Raw genomic sequence first — 12,667 nt, 5'->3', positions numbered from 1 at the left:
CACTCACAAATTGTGGTTTAGTTTGATGAGTGAATCTAGATATCAGTTCACCTCTCATTTAGGACATTTTACACTTATATCATGCAACAGGATAAATATGGTAGCATCAGTGGTCCCGTTTGAGGCAACATTGTATCAGGAGACTAAACATCTATGTGTAGTGTGATTTATGGTAGTGAAATAAAATGAGAAATGAAATGAGCATATGGCACTGTTGGCTGGGAGGCCCCATTCGGGGAAGTTCAGCCACCAAATGCAAGTCTTATTTCAGTTGATGCCACACTGAGTGACATGCGCACTGGTGATGAGGATGAAATGATGAGGAGGATAACACAACACCCAGTCCATGAGTGGAGAAAATCTCCAAACCAGCCAGGAATCAAACCCAGGCCCACTGCATGGAAGGCAAGCACGTTACCACCCAGATAGTAGATGGACTATTGATGGTAGTGCTGTCCTGAAATGGTGTTTGCCTTTTTTCATTGTACACAAGGATCTGGATTCCAAATGATGATTTATAATGCCTGACCACACATGGTTCACATTGTGGATGAGTTCCTGCAACATGAGGACATCCGACTTTCAGAGTGGACTGCTCACTCTCAGCACTAAAATGTAACAGAGCATGACATGCTCTACACTGTAGGATTGCAGCCACAATGCTACCAACAGTTACTATCTTAAGACAGCACTTATTCAGCAATTGATGGTGCTACCACAAGTCATGCTTGAAGGCTTGATCTGCAGTCTGGGGACCCATTCTGGCAGCCTGAATTGCCAAGCAAGGGTATCACATTAAACACTAACATTTTGTATGTCACTGGTGAAGAGACGTCACACACAGTAGGTGCCATATGTAGCCAATGGCCAGTTTTGTGGCATACATTGTATACATATCACTGTGTCACATGTCACAACATAATTAGAGCACCTTCTAGTATGCACATTATTACTAGATCTTGTGTTGTTTCATGGGTTTCCAAAATTCCTTAGCTTCTGTATATGAGTTATTTACATTAATTATCACTGACTGTCATTCAAAGTTAGATCAAAATAAATTCACTGAATGTGAAAAACTTGGCATCAAGTGTATTAGGTGCAGATGGCCTACCTCTTCGTGACATATAAAAATCTGTGCTGGGCCAGGACTCAAACCTGGATTTCCACTTATCGCGAGCAGTTGCCTATCATTAGGCTATCTGTGCATGCCTCCTGGACTGACCCAAACTTCCATACGTCACAATGTCAACATCCCTATACCATAGTCTCCTATATTCATCACTGAATGCTTGAAACTTAACCTTTAACTTGTCAGGTGTCTTCTCATACACCTATCACTAAAACTGAAGTTGTCTGTTGTCACCTTTTTTGTGTTTGCTGCAATTTGTTTCTGTCTACTTGATGCACTAATATCCTTGAGAGCTGTTGAGGTTTCAGTTTGTTTCCAGCTGTTACCAAATGAGAACTGTAGCATTATTATTAGCACTTTTGGTCTGTGTGATGCACCTCACGGTCTACATTATATAGAATGAAGCTAAGCTCATGCATAGCAGGATTTGTCCAAGTGATTCACACTTCAGTTCTGTAATACAATCATGTCTAAATCAAGCGAGTGATTTTGATAGGTCTGAGGAAGACTTCTGTATGGAGATATGTGATAATAATTCATATTCTGAAATTTCTGGTGATGAAAGGGAGAAAGGGAAGATGTTGCAGTTAGCAATCTTCATGTAAGATATATTGTGGAAAAAATGGGTTTAAGTCATCTCGTGAACCTTTTATCGAAAGAAGCTGTTGTGGTTGGCAGGACAGCCAACCATGTTAGTAAAGGAGGCCAAAATGCACGCGTTTTAGCTCACGCAGGCTGGCGTGAGGTCTGGAACATGACAAGGGAATTAGAATTGAGAAAAACGGACATAGCTGGTGGAATAGTTAACTTTAATCCATTAATGGAGAACGTCTCTCTTTATGGTACATGATTCACAATATCAATAGTACAGATACTGGCGCCTTGCTAGGTCGTAGCAAATAATGTAGCTGAAGGCTATGCTAACTATCGTCTCGGCAAATGTGAGCGTAGAAGTCAGTGAACCATCGCTAGCAAAGTCGGCTGTACAACTGGGGTGAGTGCTAGGAAGTCTCTCTAGACCTGCCGTGTGGCGGCGCTCAGTCTGCAATCACTGATAGTGGCGACACGCGGGTCCTACGTATACTACTAGACCGCGGCCGATTTAAAGGCTATCACCTAGCAAGTGTGGTGTCTGGCGGTGACACCACAGAAGCAGTACATAAAAACACGATATTGTTCTTCAGTTGACAGGTACAAAGGGTCAATCATGTACACTAGGAAATTCAGCTGAACCTCAGGAGGTTTGAACTTCCTATTTTTCAGAAGAAATGCTACAAGAAATAGTATGTTGGACCATGTGTGACATAGACACTACAGAGTTCTACACTTTGTTGGTCCTTTTACTGTATTCTGCAACATTCAAGTTGAATCATGACAGCGGTAGGGCAGATTTTGCAACAAATGGTTCTGGTATAGGTGGTTTTTGGTTAGTAATGATTGAACTTTGCTTCATTACATTTCCTTCAATGCTATTCTTTAACAATTCCACTAGTAGTGGAGAGAGGAAGAAACCAGATCCTAAGGCTCCAATTTTGGAACTATGTTTAAAGTTTGTGCATTATTTCCAAGTTGTGTATATGATTGGTACCTCATCAAGTGTTAATGAGATACTGATAAGGTTTTGTGGTTAGAGCAAGTTCAAATTATACATCCCTAAGAAACTTGCCAAATACAGCACAAAACTAGTGTGTCTTTCAGATGCTAGAAATTTAGCAGCAGATATATCTATGCTTTATAAATTCTGATAGAGATACACTTTCAGAAAAGAACAAAAGTTCTCAAAATCAGCACAATCTGTAACATGCCAATCAGTGCTTACACAAGGAACAAATAGAAATGTCACAGGGGACAATTGGTTTTCTTCTGTAGAACTTGTGGATGTGATTAAGACCAAGGGATTGATTTATGTAGGGATAAAGAGGCAAAATAGGAGAGACATACCAGGTTAAATCTTCTTCAGTAAATTCAGAGAAGTAGGTTCATGTATATTTGGATTTATAAAGGATAAGACAGTGTGATTCGTGCAGGAAAAGAACAAGGCAGTGATTATTTTTTCATCTATGCATCTTATGGTATCTATTGACACCATCACTCAGAAACTGCAGGAGATGATAGAATTTTATAACCTCACAAAGGAAGGAGTTGATCTTTTGGATGAGAAATGCACCAACTACTGTAGGGGTTGGCATACCAGTGATGGCCACTGGCAATATTTTACTCAGTTCCTGACATTCATGCTGTCAATTCATATATAGTATACTGCTGTTCCACATATAACCCACAGACAAGCAGGCTTGATTTTGGGAAGAACCTGGCCAAAGCTTTCATCATACCTCAACTAGAAAGAAGACTGAATGAGACGAACATAAATCATGAACTCAGAGAGTGTATTCAAAGAGTCCAGGAGGTATCAGGAGAGATTGTTGCTTACACACTAAAGGAAAGCTTGAAAAACAATGCACAGAACAATGGGAGCAGTTTTCCTTCTTCAAAAATATGTATTCATTTAGTTACAAAATAGTTTTTTCTTTGAGTTGTTTGCCTTATGTATTGCCAAATTAAAGTTCACATCTTCTTTATAACAGAATGATAGGTGTGAGTACTATACACATGAGGTTTTTTTTCTTTACAACACATTGTTGTTCTTCATCATAGGTTACAAATACTTGGATTATTGTAAGAAATGTAAAAAAATGTACATTACTATATGTCTAGTTTCTAATGGTTCAGTTGCACTCATTCATCTCTACAAATGCTATAAATTACTTAATTTTTTACCTAAGCCACTCAGTACAAAGGCTGGAATCAATATGAATAATTTCTTCTTAATTTTATAAGTTGAATTAAAGCAAATCATATAAAGCATACATATACAGAGTTTTGTGAACATAGAGTATTTTATTAGTTCCTGTTAGTCACTAAATACTATTCTGTACACTCAGAATATCACATTTTTATAAATCTGAAGAAATAATAAAGCCAAGCTATGTGGTAGACCTCAAATAACAAACTATGTCCCAATATAAGTATCTCACCAACTAAAATTAGAAAGAGTAAGACTATTGGGAAATGAGACCTACGAATTGTCATCTAGTGCCCAATTTGGCATGTAATATTTACACAGATGATGATTGACAGCCATTCAAAATTAGATCAAAATAAATAATTGCAAATAACTTGGCATCAGCTGTATTAGGTGCAGATGTTTTACCTTTTGGTGACACAATAAACAATTATACCAGACTGGAACTCAAAACAGGCTTTCCCACTTATTGTGAGTGGTGTAGGGAGATAGTCAGTGTGGCATATGGAAATTTGGGTTGGTGTGGGAGGCATGCATCCTAATGGATAAGGTGACTGCTCGAGATAAGTGGAAAATCCGGGTTTGAGTCCTGATCTGTCACTAATTTTCATGTGTCACCAACAGGTAGAATATCTGCACCTAATACAACTGATGCCAAGTTATCTTCATTCAGCAAATTTATTCCATTCTAATTTCTAATGACTGTCACCCATCATCAATATAAATATTACATGCTGAGGCTGGCATTAGATGATAATTCATAGGTCTTCATTCCCCATAGCCTTATTCTCACTAATGTGGGAATGCAGAATTAATTTTTGAGTATTCAGTGATGAATGTGGAAGACCATGTAATAGGAATATGGACAGTGTCACATCTGGAAGTTTGAATCAGTCTGGGAGGTGTGCACAGATAGGCTAATGGTAGGGTGACCACTTGTGATAAGCAGGAAATCCAGATTCTAGTTCCAGTCTGGCACAAATTTTTGTATGTCACTAATCAGTAAACTGTCAAAGTATTCATAATACAGTTACCGAATTTACTGCCATCAAGAAAGTTTTCACGCTGAAATTATCCTTGGGACTGAGAGCTATCTGAAACCTGAAGTGGAAAGCTCTGAGATAATGAGTGAGTCATGGAATGTGTATTGGAAAGACAGATTGAAGGCCATAGGAGTTGACATAAATGTTGTCTCTATTGAGGTTGAAGTTGAGTGTGACAGTGAAGTTGTGTGCTTTCATATAACAGGTGTAGGTGAACTAAGTTAAGTTTTGAATGTTTTTACCGGCCACCTGATTACGCTGTGGCAGTCTAGAGTCATTCAAAGAAAGCCTACTGTCAATAGCGTATAAATACTTAGATGATGCAATACTAGTTGCAGGCAACTTTAACCTGCTGAGTATAGACTGGGATCTCTATGGATTCAATACAGGGGGTGCAGACAGACAGTCCTACAAAATACTTTTGAACACATTTCCTGAAAATTGCCTTGAGCAACTAGCTCAGCAGCCCACAATGAAAATGTCTTTGACCTTATAGCTACAAATAGGCTGGACCTTATCGACAATGTCAGTACAGAAATGGGGATTAGCTATCGCGATGTCATTATAGCAATTATGATTACAAAAGTTAATAAATCAGTCAAGAAGGCAAGGAGAGTGTTTCTCCTAGATAGAACGGATAAGCAGTTGTTAACATCTTACTTAGACAGTGAATGGGCATAACTTAGTACCAGTAAGATGGATGTAGAAGAATTATGGGCAAAGTTTAAACAGATTGTAAATCATGATCTGGAGAGTTATGTGCCTCGTAAGTGGATAAAGGAAGGAAAAGATGCATCACAGTTTAATAATGAAATTTGTAAGATGCTGAGGAAGCAGATGCTGTTGCTCTGTACTTTCAAAAGGGGATGCACAAACAATGACAAATGAAGGTTAGTAGAGATTTTTTCATCTGTGAAAAGATCCATGTGCAAAGCATACAACAACTACCACCGTCACATTTAAGCAAATGATCTGGCAGAGAACCCAAGAAAATTCTGGTCGTATGTAAAATCATTAAGTGGGTCTAAGGATTCCATTATGTCCCTTGTTGATAAATCTGGTGTGGCGGTTGAAGATAGCAAAATGAAAGCTGAAGTTTCAAATTTCATGTTCAAGAAATCATTCACGCAGGAGACCAATACAAACATACCGTCATTTGACCATTTGACAGACTCCTGTGTGGATGATGTAGGAATAAGCATACCTGACATAGAGAAGCCACTTAAAGATTTGAAAAAAATAAATCACCTGTTCTGGATGGAATCCCAGTTCAGTTTTACAAAGAGTGCTTTATGGCATTGGACCCTTACCTAGATTGCATTTATCATGAATCTCTCACCCAGAATAAAGTCCCAAGTGACTGGAAATAAGTGCAGGTTACTCCTGAATATAAGAAAGATAAAAGAACAGACCCACAAAGTTACAGACTAATATCCCTGACTTCTGTTTGCTGCAGAATCCTTGAACACATTTTCAGTTCGAATACAATAAACTTTCTTGAGGCTAAGCAGCCTATGTCCAAGAATCAGCATGGTTTTAGAAAGCATTACTCATGTGAAACTCAGCTTGCCCTTTTCTCACATGATATACTGAGAACTATGGATGAAGGGCAACAGGCAGATTCCACATATCTAGATTTCTGGAAAGCATTTGAAACAGTGCACCATAGCAGGCTGTTAATGAAGGTACGAGCATATCGAATAAGTACACAGATATTTGAGTGGCTTGAGAACTTCTTAAATAATAGAACTCAGTATGTTGTACTTGATGGTGAATGTTCATCAAAGACAAGAATATCATCAGCAGTACCCCAGGGAAGTGTGATAGGACTGCTGTTGTTCTTTAAACACATATATGATTGGAAGACAGGGTGGGCAGTAGTCTACAGTTGTTTGCTGTTGATGCTGGGGTGTAATGTAAGGTATCAAACTTGAGTTACTCTAGGGAGATACAAGATGTCTTAGTCAAAATTTCCAGTTCAAATGAATTAACAGTTGCGAATAAGGACTACTATCAGCTGTAGAATGGAATAATGACAATAAAAATTTGTGCCAGACTGGGAATCATACCCAGATTTCTCACTTACTGCGTGCAGTCACCTTACCATTTGGCCATCCATGCACACAATTTAAGGCCAGTCCCGGACTTCCATATATTGTAGATGCATGGTTGACAGCATGTGGAAGTTTGTGTCTGGCCATGAAGCGTGCACATGTAGCCAAATTGTAAGGCAACCACTCGCAATAAGTGGGAAATCCGAGTTTGAATCCTGGTCTGGCAGAAATTTTCATTGTTCTCATTTCATTCTACAGCTGATGGCATTCCTTTCTCACAATTGGAAATTCATTTAATGTGTCTCACAATGGCTGTGGTCACCACAATGCCTGTACCTTGAGACATGCATGCCTGTCCAAAGGAATTTTGCATCATAATCACAATAACATAGGCAATGCAATATTGTAAAATTTCCAGTTGGTGTAATGAATGGCAGCTAGCTGTAAATGTGGAAAAATGTAAGTCAATGCGGATGAGTAGGAATAAAAAACCTGTCATGTTCGGATACAGTATTACTAGTGTCCAGCTTCGTACAGTCAAGTTGATTAAGTATCTGAGCATAATGTTGCAAAGCAATATGAGGTGGAACAAGCATATGAAAACTGTGTAGGAAAGGCAAATGGTTGCCTTCGGTTTATTGGGAGAATTTTAGGAAGGAATGGTTCACCTGTAGATGAGACCACATATAGGACTCAGGTGCAAACTATTTTTGAATGCTGCTTGAGTGTTTGGGATCCAGGTCAGATTGAAAGAAGACATCAGAGCAATTCAGAGGAGGGGCGCTAGATTTATTACCTGTAGGTTTGTGAGAAAGGACTGCCATCAGCTATAGAATGAAATGAGGAAAATGAAAATTTGTGCCAGACCAGGGTTCAAACTCAGATTTCCCACTTATTGCGAGTGGTTGCCTTACCATTTGGCTACACTGTGCACGATTAATGGCCAGACCCAAACTTCCATATGCTGTCAACCATGCATCTACAACATATGGAAGTCCGGGATTGTGTATGGATGGTCAAATGGTAAGGTGACTGCTCACAGTAAAGTGAGAAATCTGGGTATGATTCCCAGTGTGGCACAAATTGTCATTGTCATTATTCCATTCTACAGCTGATGGTAGACCTTATTCACAACTGTGAATTCAAAAACAAAATTGAACAAAACTTATGTGTTACAGAGAATCCTTGGAGGAAAGACGGCATTTTTTTTTTTTTTTTTTTTTCTGGAAACACTATTGAGAAAATTTAAAGAATTGGCATTTGAGGCTGACTGCTGAACAATTCTGCTCCCGGCAACATAGCTCATGTGTAAAAACCATGAAGATAAGATATGAGAAATTAGGGCTTTCACAGAGGCGTACAGGCAGTAGTTTTTCCCTTGCTCTCTTTGTGAGTGGAACAGGAGGGGAAATGGCAAGTAGTGGTACTCTGTACCCTCCAACATGCACCTTACAGTGGCTTTAGGAGTATCTATGTAAATGTAGATGTAGAACAAGTAGAACATTTGCACCTAATACAGCTAACACCAAGTCAATTTGCATTCACGATCTTCTGTGACCTATGTGGGTCATAGAAAGAAACAGGATTGAAGGAGCTAAAAGAATGGTTCAGACATGAAGCATGAGAAGGAAGACTAACTTTTTTTAACGTTTGAGGGTAATTATACTATTATGCAACACACCAAGAATATTGAATAATTTATAACAAAAAGGGAGTTTATGTATTTCAGGAAAGGCGTAGGTAATGCTTTTCTAAGCATCACAACTTGAAGACATACAATATAGGAATTAATTTGGTTTTAAGAATTAGCTGACCTTCATGACAAACAAACATGATATAAAAAGAGACTGTCACAATCACGTGCAGATTATGAAATGGTTTAATTAAGCCAAACAGGACAGACGTGAATGAAGCACATATTTTACAAGCTCCACAAGTTAACTCACCTGTTGATAGCCACTAGAAAGCAGAAGGCACACACAACAAAGACACTGAAGAATTTTTAGTGTAATTGCTGCACAAGGCCATTAGATAAATAATGAGAAACCTTTTCAACTATGTGTCTAAATGCCCAGATTGTTTTCTATTACACCATAGTGTTCAACCACTCAATAATAAAATTATGATGTTGGAAGCAGTCCTCTAGTATAAACTAAATGGAGACATAATCTGCAGTACTGAACATCATTTAAGAAAAAATAAAATTAAATTAACCTCAATACCAGAATAAACATTAGCAAGTCATTTTAGCTAAGAGTCCTCCAAACATGATGGTACTGCCATATTTGTGAAAGATCAAACAATTCTCTGTAACATCAGTGAACACTGTACTGACCCAATTGAAAAAGATTTCAGATGTCTTATTACTAAACTGCCAGATATTCATTTCATACTTTTTAACATATACAAGTGCCAGGTTGAAATCAGCCAGTCTTCACAACCAAACTAAAGATTCTACTGAACAGGATCAGTACATTAAATATGAAGCAAGTGCTAGTGCTTTCTGGCGAGTTCACCACTGAACTTTCAAAATAAGGGGGTACTAGGGTGCTCTGATACATGTGATCAACACATCATCAATGTCATCCAAACAATATGCTGCCAAACATAGTCAACAGAATATATAAATTCCATCATTGACAAAATATTCATCTCAGGCACAAGCAACAAATCAACAAGCAGAGTACTGAGCACAGGTCATTGTGCTCTTGAGGCACAACAGGTAATAGCAGTTCGAAAGAATAATTGCAGAAAGAATCTTCTATGAAGATAATGTTAGAACTTTTAACTTATTTCTGGCTATGGAAAATTGGGAAAGCATTTTCATTTAGAAGAATGTTGATATCATGTAAGTGAGTTCATAGAACATCTTTGTTTATTATTTTAGTGTAGCATCTTCTACTGATATAAGTATTGTTGTAAAAATATGAAATTTCCCAAAAACTGTAAGGTTATTCTAAAGCCTACAAAAGAATCTATGGTAGAATAACCCTACTGGCAAAAATTATGTGGAGCGATAATTTGATGCAAAAGTCATAAAACAGAATGAGATCAATGTGTTGAATTATAAGGAAATAAACTTGTAGCTCAGTACCAAAAAGAAGACTCTATCATTAGCACTAGGAGGTAAAATTATAAGGAAATAAACTTGTAGCTCAGTACCAAAAAGAAGACTCTATCATTAGCACTAGGAGGTAAAAGCTCACAGACCCAGAAATTAATGAGTACTTCACTTCAACAGCTGAAGATCCTATTCATGTTAACTGCAAAGGACCAGTCCCACATTTTTCCAGTAGGTGTGGATGGCTCTATGGATGTTTATGAAACATATTCTGATGAAATATAAGTTAAATTAAATCATTAAGCACCAACATTTCAAGTGGCCTTGATGAAGTAACTGATGTAATATTAAAAGCATATACTCACTAAATAGCAAAACCATTGGAAACAATCTGAACTTCTCTCCAGGAAATGGTGTTTTTCAGATGATCTGAAAAATAGCAAAAGTTTCACTGCTTCAATAAAAAGGTTCTTCTGATAAAATATCAAACTACAGACCTGTGTCACAGTTAAGTTCCTTCTCAAAAAATATAGAAAAAATTTATGACCAGCTCATAAGTTTCATAAATAGATATTCATCCCTTGCTGTCCAACAATATGACTTTAAACAAGCTAAATCTACACAAACAGCTAAATTTTTGAGTTTTTAGATTTCACTTTAAAACACCTCAGTCAACATAAAATAGCTTCAGGTACTCTCCTAGACCTTTCCAAAGCCTCTGATGTCCTGGGCCATAAAATTCTGCTCAAAAAATTAGAAAAATTAGGTGTAAGACATGCAGCACTTAGCTGACTATGTTCATACCTAAAAAGACCGAGCGAGGTGGCGCAGTGGTTAGACACTGGACTCACATTCGGGAGGACGATGGTTCAAACCCGCGTCCGGCCATCCTGATTTAGGTTTTCCGTGATTTCCCTGAATTGCTCCAGGCAAATGCTGGGATGGTTCCTTTCAAAGGGCACAGCTGACTTCCTTCCCTGTCCTTCCCTAATCCAATGAGACCAATGACCTTGCTGTCTGGTCTCCTTCCCCAAAAAACAACAACAATAATATACCTAAAACAAAATGCCAGGCAGACGTTATCACTTCAGTATGAGTCAAACACAATAAATGAAGCAAGAAAGAACATTTTCCTTTCCAGCAAGTTGCCAATAAAATGTGGTGTACAACAGGGCTCAACCCAAGGACTGCTACTTTTCTAGACTTATGTGGACAACTTTGTTGAATACATGAATCCCCCCAAAAAATATCCTATTTGCTTACAACACCTGTAAGTCATTTACTGGATCCAGCCCAGAAAGTTCTATGAAAAGACTTGCAGAGTGATTCACCAAAAACAAACACCTTTTAAGTACTAAAAAAATTGTATGAGTTAACTTCCATTTATTTCCACTGTCTAGGCAATTGTGTACATGAGCAAGATTCAAAAAATGTTCCTCTCAAAGTAATAAGTGTGACAGTTTTTGGGTTGGTGGGTTCAGCAAAACTTAAAATGAGACATTCATATAAATAACTTATCAAAGAAACTCTCATCTCTGCACTGTGGCCTAAGAGTCACAACAAGCAAATCATCAATGCTGCAGTCATACCATAAACAGTTTCAGTCACTTCTATAATATGGAATCATTTTTTGGGGATGCTCAGCACACAGCATAAACGTTTGTAGATTTCAAAAATGAGCTCTAAAAATAACTTGTCTCCTTAGAAAGTTGAAGTCCTATTAAATTCACTTGATGTTCTGAATGTTTCATATTTATTCATTTATGAAACTATCTTGTTCACTAGGGACCACTTCTTGAAAACAGGCAAACTACTGCAGAACAAGAATGTACACAACTATTGTACTAGAGAGAAATCAAATACATGCCAAACATATTCCAGAATAACATCATATCAGAGGAGCATAATTAACAATGGCCTCATTGTTATTGTCATTGGTGCAACAGCCCTCTGTGAGCCTCTGCCTTCTGTAGAAGAGTATTCCATTCTGTCCTATTTAGTGCCAAACCCCTCCAATTTTGAATTCTACTTTTCCTTATGTCCTCTCTGACACCTTCCTCTCCCCTTAGCTTTTGTTTTTGTACTCTCATGGCTCCGTAAGGCACTACACTGAATAGCTTCTTAATAATTTTGTTATTTGCTCTCAGAACATGTCCTGCCCATTCTAGCCTTTTAATCATAATGTAGCTGACAATATTTTGTTCAGTATACATATTATACAGTTCATAGCTGAGTCTCCTCCTCCATACACCATTTTCTTCCACTGGTCCAAGAATTTGTCTCAAAATCTTTCTTTCAAATATGTTGAGTTGTCTTTCATCAAATTTTGTTAATGTCAATGTTTCAGCACTGTTTGTTAGCACTGTCCTTCCAAACACTTGATTCATTGTTGGCAGACAATATTTATTTTTGGATCTCAAATTTGACATTGTTCTTACAGTTTACTTCTAATCCTTTTTAAGTGAAACTACACAAAACATCAAACATATGAAACAGTTTTTATGGATGGGGGCTCCTTTAGGTAATCTTTCTTACTTGCATGTATAGACTTAGTTTTCCCTTGATTTACCTGTAGGT

The sequence above is a fragment of the Schistocerca gregaria genome, chromosome X (genome assembly GCF_023897955.1).
Source record: "Schistocerca gregaria isolate iqSchGreg1 chromosome X, iqSchGreg1.2, whole genome shotgun sequence".
NCBI classification, from domain to species: Eukaryota; Metazoa; Arthropoda; class Insecta; order Orthoptera; family Acrididae; genus Schistocerca; species Schistocerca gregaria.
The sequence above is the reverse complement of the archived record's forward strand: the minus strand, read 5'-3'. Positions refer to the sequence as shown.